At 52.0% G+C, this 6,322-nt stretch overlaps 1 long non-coding RNA gene across 1 annotated transcript; it reads right to left on the bottom strand.

Annotated features, from left to right (window-relative positions):
* Window positions 1–1,174: 1,174 nt before the first annotated feature.
* LOC142830240 (uncharacterized) lies at window positions 1,175–6,030 on the bottom strand. The gene is made up of 3 exons (XR_012905332.1): window positions 5,842–6,030; window positions 4,344–4,480; window positions 1,175–2,249 (listed from the first exon to the last, which is right to left on the bottom strand). It is a non-coding gene; the product is annotated as an uncharacterized LOC142830240 (long non-coding RNA).
* Between the last annotated feature and the right edge of the window lie 292 nt (window positions 6,031–6,322).

Genomic DNA, 6,322 nt, shown 5'->3' with positions numbered 1-6,322 from the left:
AATCTATGGCCCAGTCAGTCTTCAGGGCCATAAAATAAGAACCAACCCAGCCTTCTGCCCAACCGGCCATCGGCTGAGGTCAATGGAGTTATTCCGAACAGGCATCAGCAAAAAGAAGAGCCATTCTTTGACTAGTGGCAGGCCCCCCGTGAACCCATGAACACGATTGTATAAGAGATCTCTTGGGGCAGATTGCCCATTCTTCATCTGTAGACACGTGAGCGGAAAATATTGACCAATCTCCCCTCCCCAGGCCATGCCTCCTCTCGAAAGGAGGCTCTCAAGAATTCAAGCGACCACCATGTACAAGGAAGCAAGTCAGTTCCTTTTAATAGTGGAGGTTGCAGGGCTCCAATACAATTCAAACAGCTGGGTTGGTGGCAGCAGAAACCGAGGAACATCAAAACTGTTAATGTCACCTCCCCCCAAATCTGGGCTTGTCTGTGTGATAAAACAAAAGCACGACAAGGGATACATTTCAGGTACTACATCCAGAGAATGGCCGGAGGGTCTGGAAGCTGACTTCTGGACACGTATCTAGCGATTGTGAGGGGAACTTGTTCCTCCAACTGTCCTGTGGAAGGGGCTCTATGCATGATGGACTGGAACAGGGGTCTGTGTAGACAGGGTTCCCAGGATCATGGACCTAGCTGCTAGAGAGCACCCGGGTGCTCAGGAGGGGGAGGGGTTAGCAATAGAGCCACGTCAAGGTTCAGGCTCAACTTGCAAAGGGAGCAGAAAGCCAACCATCCATTCTTCAAGGTGTTTTCTAGCAGGATTTTTCCTGCTCTCTTTGCAGAGCGCCGAAGCAATGAGAATACGAGTTTTTGTGTATTTGAGGTCTGACCTAAATAGGCTCATTTTGATTTCTCTTCTGATACCGTAGCTGCTTTTTTTGTCACCTAGGCTGTGTCCAGACTCAGGGGTTTTTTCGAAAAAACTTCCCCTGCGTCCAGACTCAAGCTGCGTTCTTTCGAAATTAATTCGAAAGAATGCGGCTTTTCTTTCGATGGCGGTAAACCTTAATTTACGAGGAAGAACGCCTTCTTTCGAAAGTTCCTATTTCGAAAGAAGGCGATCTTCAATGTAAATAGGGCTTCTTCGAAAGAGAGCATCCAGACTCACTGGATGCTTTCTTTCGAAAAAGCAAGCCGCTTTTTCGAAATTTCTCCGTGCAGTCTAGACGCTCTCTTTCGAAAGAGGCTCTTTCGAAAGATGCTTTCGAAAGAGGCTCTTTCGAAAGAGGCTTGCAGTCTAGACATAGCCCTAGGGTCTCCCCCCTCATACAATTTGGACCTACTCACAACTGGCCTCTGTGCAGGTCACACAGCATGAGAGCTACTCAGAAAAACTGTCAGCGTCAAAATGCTCCGCGAAATCACGTCCACTTTGCCAAAAAAGCTCATTGTAGGAAAAAAGTTACAGCGGCGTTGAAATAGCCCCTCTTGACATTTTCAGAGCAAAATGGTCTTTTTTCCTCCCCTTTTGAAATGTGTTGTGTATTATGTAAAAAGTCAAAATCAACAAACGAACCATTTTGATGGGCCCCAAATGATTTTTTTGGCAGGGCAGAGGGGAGTGATTTTCTTTCACAGAAGACGTCTACATTTGGAGACTTCATCCCTAATCAGAACCACCACAGGTTTCAAGTCTTGGAATCCTGCGTGAAATAGAATTTCTGTTCTCCACGCAGCTTTCCATGGTGGCAGATTCACCCTCCCGAATGCATGCTCCCTACCACTGCCTGCGATTGCACAGCACTTCCCTGCCTGCCTCCTGAAAGGAAACAGCTTTATACGTTGGTTTATACTAGATTTCTGGGCCTTCAAATTCTGAGACAACCAAAATTCCTTGGTTAGGCAATTAAAGTCCCATTTTAAAGGCGGCAACTCCCTCACCACTGTTCTCCCCAGACACACTCAAATTCCGCCATGGATCAGAAAAGCAATTTGGTCCCTCTGCAGCTTGTGCCGGCTTGGCTATATTAAACGTGTCATGAGCAAATGCCAGTTTCTCCTTCTCAATTTTATGGTGACAAGGCAGACGAAAGAGAGTTTTGGGAATGGAGGGGACAGGCAGGGCAGGGTGCAGAGTCACTGAGTGAACGATTTTCGATTTCCACTCACGGGCGACAGGTGAGCAACCCATTCCGGGTGATCTCTGCGAGCTGTGTCCACACAGAAGTCCACGTCTGAATCCTGAGGAGCTTGTTTCCAATGTGCATTGCTCGTGTGTCTGTGTGTGTGTGTCTGTGAGAGCAAGAGAGAGAGTCTGAGTGAGTGAGTGAGTGAGTGAGGGTATGTCTACACTACAAAGTTAATTCGAACTAACAGACGTTAGTTCGAATTAACTTTGATAGGCGCAACACATACAAACCGCTAGTTCGAACTTAATTCGAACTAGCAGAGCGCTTAATTCAAACTAGGTAAACCTCATTGTACGAGGACAAACGCCTAGTTCAAATTAAGTAGTTCGAATTAAGGGCTGTGTAGCCACTTAATTCGAACTAGTGGGAGGCTAGCCCTCCCCAGCTTTCCCTGGTGGCCACTCTGGGCACCACCAGGAAAACTCTTCTGCCCCATCCATCTCCAGCCTTCCACAAACAGAGGCCAGGGACACCATTTCTACCCCCTGGCTAATACCACTCCATGGACCCAGCCTCCATGACTTTATCTAACTTCTCTTTAAACTCTGTTATAGTTCTAGCCTTCACAGCCTCCTGCAGCAAGGAGTTCCACAGGTGCACTATTTGCTTTGTGAAGAAGAACTTTCTGTTATTAGTTTGAAGCCTGTTACCCATTCATTTCATTTGGTGTCCTCTAGTCCTTCTATTATGGGAACTAATGAAGAACTTTTATTTATGCACCCTCTCCACACCACTCATGCTTTTATAGACCTCTATCATATCCCCCCTCAGTCTCCTCTTTTCTAAGCTGAAAAGTCCCAGTCTCTTTAGCCTCTCTTCATATGGGACCTGTTCCAAACCCCTGATCATTTTAGTTGCCCCCCCCCTCCCACTTCCCCTCTCCCACTTCCTTTTCCCAGTCTCCCCGAGTTTTGTTCAATAAAGAGAGTTTCTATTTTTGAACACACGTGTCCTTTATTTTGTACATCAGGAAGGGGGGCTAGGGAGGGGTAAGTAGAAGGAGGTGAGGGAGGAATGGGGTATGAGCCCCCGATGGGGAGGACTGGGGTGGCTTTCCTGCAGCCCCCCCAATTGACCCCCCCCGGATGGCAGCCTGCAGCAAGTGCAGCCGGTCTGATGGCCGAGTGCTGTGATGTGCCCAGTGTGGGAACTCAGGGTACTCCAAGCCAGGACTGCTTTGCAAGCGGGGAACCCCTGAGAACTGTCTGTCCGGGGTGGGGGTCGGGTCCCTTTAAGCACAGCCCTCGGCTAGCCTGAGACAGCAGCTCCACGCTCTAAGTCCTAATCTGATGCCCTGCCGGCACTGCTTCCGGCCATTCTTAACCTCGATTCAGGGTCCACTCAATGTGGACATGCTAGTTCGAATTAGCAAAATGCTAATTCGAACTAGTTTTTACGTCTAGATGCACTAGTTCGAATAAGCTTAGTTCGAATTAACTAATTCGAATTAAGTTAGCTCGAATTAGTGCTGTAGTGTAGACGTACCCTGAGTGAGTGTGTGAGTGTGTGTGTGTGAGAGAGAGATTGTGTATGTGTGTGTGTTCCCATCGCAGGAGGAGAAGTTGGGAACAGGACAAGCTCTTCCCGCCCCCCAGGGCTGTGCCAAAGTTGCGTAGCCAACACAAATGCAAGGTCACAATTCTTGGCAGTGCCCTGTGTGCTGGTTTCTCCCCACCCCCTCCTCCAAGCTCTTGGTTCAATATGAAAACAACAGCCTGACACCTGCTATGCTCAAGCTCCTTTTCCTCCCTGAGCCTGCCAAAAATTAACAACCTCCCCGCAGTATAATTGGAAGCAGCTTCACTGCTCGGCAGGGGGGCAGAGCTGTTGTACGGTGTATGCTTCAAAAAGCCAAGTTAATTTCTAGATGTCCTGGACAGCATGTAGATTCAGAGTAATTTTTTAAAAAAAAAACCCGTCTTATAGGAATCAGCAAATTGGCAGGAATAGTTTCAGGGCATCATTTTCTTGGAGCTGAAGTTGTGTGGGAGGACGGGACTCACTGGCCAAGAGTCTCAAATTTAGGAGCCTAAAACTTTAGGCTTCTAAGTCTACATTTAGCCATGGAAACACACGGCCTGATCTTCAGAAGTGCTGAGCAAGCGCGGTGCAGTTTTTGCCTTAAGTCCGTGGTTGATGGACGTGCCACGCACAATCCCTTGTAAACCCGTGCAACCTTGTGGTAGAGTCGACTCACCTCGGACATACACCCTTGTGGCTGAGTGCGGCAAAACAGCTCTTTCCTCTCCAGCAGCCCCTGCTGATAGTTGCTTCAGTGCGGTGGTGGCCGGTGTCGTCTCGCCCCTCCGTCCCGGTTATGTTTCAGCTCCACCTCTTTCGGGATAACAAAATCCAATGAAAGAAGAACCCCATGTTGTCACATCAGGTCTTTGGCCCCAACTCTGGGCCTTTCCACACTCGCCTCAGCAATTTCAACGGCTCTTATCCCCTAACACAGGGGAACTTCATGCCACCTTCCCAGTGCTGGTCGGGGAACCCAGGATCCCTTACACAACACACTCTCTGCTGCTGCCTCCCCGGACTTCGTGCCAATGGCCACTCCCAGCTCAGGGCTCCCCAAGCACCTGCAGGGAAGTCCTGCCCCTGCTCAGCAGCTTCAGGAGCCACAGGACAAATTGAGGCGGCTGTCCCAGGCCCTGTGATTTTGGGGGCCCCGTGGCGGCTGCTCTATGGATGGGAGGCATCCCGGGGATTAAGGGGTCCTGATGCAGTGGTAGCTGGAGTCACGCCCCCCCGCACTCACCACATGGGTAGCGGAAGTAGAAGTGGTCCGGCTGCCTGCCCCACCCCAGAGTGCTGCAGTGGAAGTGGGGTGCAGTGGGCCGGGAGAGAGTGGGGCGGAGCCGGCTGCTGGATTGCTCCAGTTGCCCATGTGGTGGTGGTGGTGGTGGGGGAGAACCCCTACTGCCACCACGCCAGGCCCTCGTAATTCCCCCGGCTGCATTCCTTGGGGAAGAGGGCAAGGGGCAGAGCTTGGGGAAGGGGTGGAGTGCAGGCAGGAGTGTGTGTGTGGGGGGGGGTTTCCCACAAGCCCTGCACCCCCCTCAGGATGGCCCTGCCAGGAGCCACCCTTGCTCTGGGCCCTGGTCTCTCCCAGCTCGTTATGGTGCCCCCGCAATGAGATACGCTCCCCTCGTCAGGTCGCCAGATTTCTAATTGCAGAAAATCAAACACCCTTGCCCAGCCCCTTCCCCGTGGCCCTGCCCCTGCTCACCCCATCCCCTCCCTCCATTGCTCGCTCTCCCTCACCAGACCGGGCCGGGGGCTCGGGTGTGGGAGGGGGCTCTGGGCTGAGATAATTTCTCACCAGGGGAGGGGCTGACATGCCGGAGGGGGCTCGGGCTGCAGAAGGCCCTGGCACTGTGCTGGAACAGAGCTGCAGAGCCCGCAGGCGGGACCAGCATGTGGCACCCCCAGGCTGGCTCTCTGACTGGGAGCCGGAGGGCTGTGTCGGCTGCTTCCCAGGAGCCACAGGGATCCAGGCACGGAGCCTGACTGGCCCGCTGCAGCCAGCCAAACCTTTGGCTCGGTCGGCACTGCTGACGGGAGAAGCCAGGGTCCCGTTTCCATCCCCGCTTGCGCCTCCCCCCCTTATATCAGCCCACACAGCCCTTAGGCCTACAGACCTCTCTCAGCCTTTAGCCCAAGAAAGGAATCTCCCAGCCACCTCTCACCTGGGTCTCCTTGCTGGCTTCTCCTCCCATGGCCCTGTGCTCCTGCCTGTATGGAGACCCAGCTCCGCCCGGGGTTTGCTGTAAGCACCACTTCTCCTGCCCTTCCTCCGGCTGCCACACAGCGGCCTAGCAGGTCTCAGGCTCCACCAGGCCTTAAGTAACCAGTCTGGGCTACACGCATCGGGTCACAGACCTGAAAAAGTAAACACACCACCAAGCAATCTTTAGGCAAGCAGCAAATGAACAGACAACTGAGGTGAATTCAATTACACACGAATCATCAGTGATAGCCCTGCCATCACTGTCCCGACCGTCGCATGAAAAACAACCTTCATTTTCTGATCTGAATTCAAGTAAGTACTCGGCTGACATCCTGTGTCATGCAGTGTGTCCCCAGGGCCAACAAAGCTGGGTACGTATGAACCCGAGTGCCGCAGCCTTCCATTCAAGAGTTAAATGTTAGGTCAGCACACTGGACAGA

This window comes from Pelodiscus sinensis, chromosome 7 (assembly GCF_049634645.1).
Source record: "Pelodiscus sinensis isolate JC-2024 chromosome 7, ASM4963464v1, whole genome shotgun sequence".
Classification (NCBI taxonomy): domain Eukaryota; kingdom Metazoa; phylum Chordata; order Testudines; family Trionychidae; genus Pelodiscus; species Pelodiscus sinensis.
This window is presented reverse-complemented; position numbering and strand designations above follow the sequence as displayed.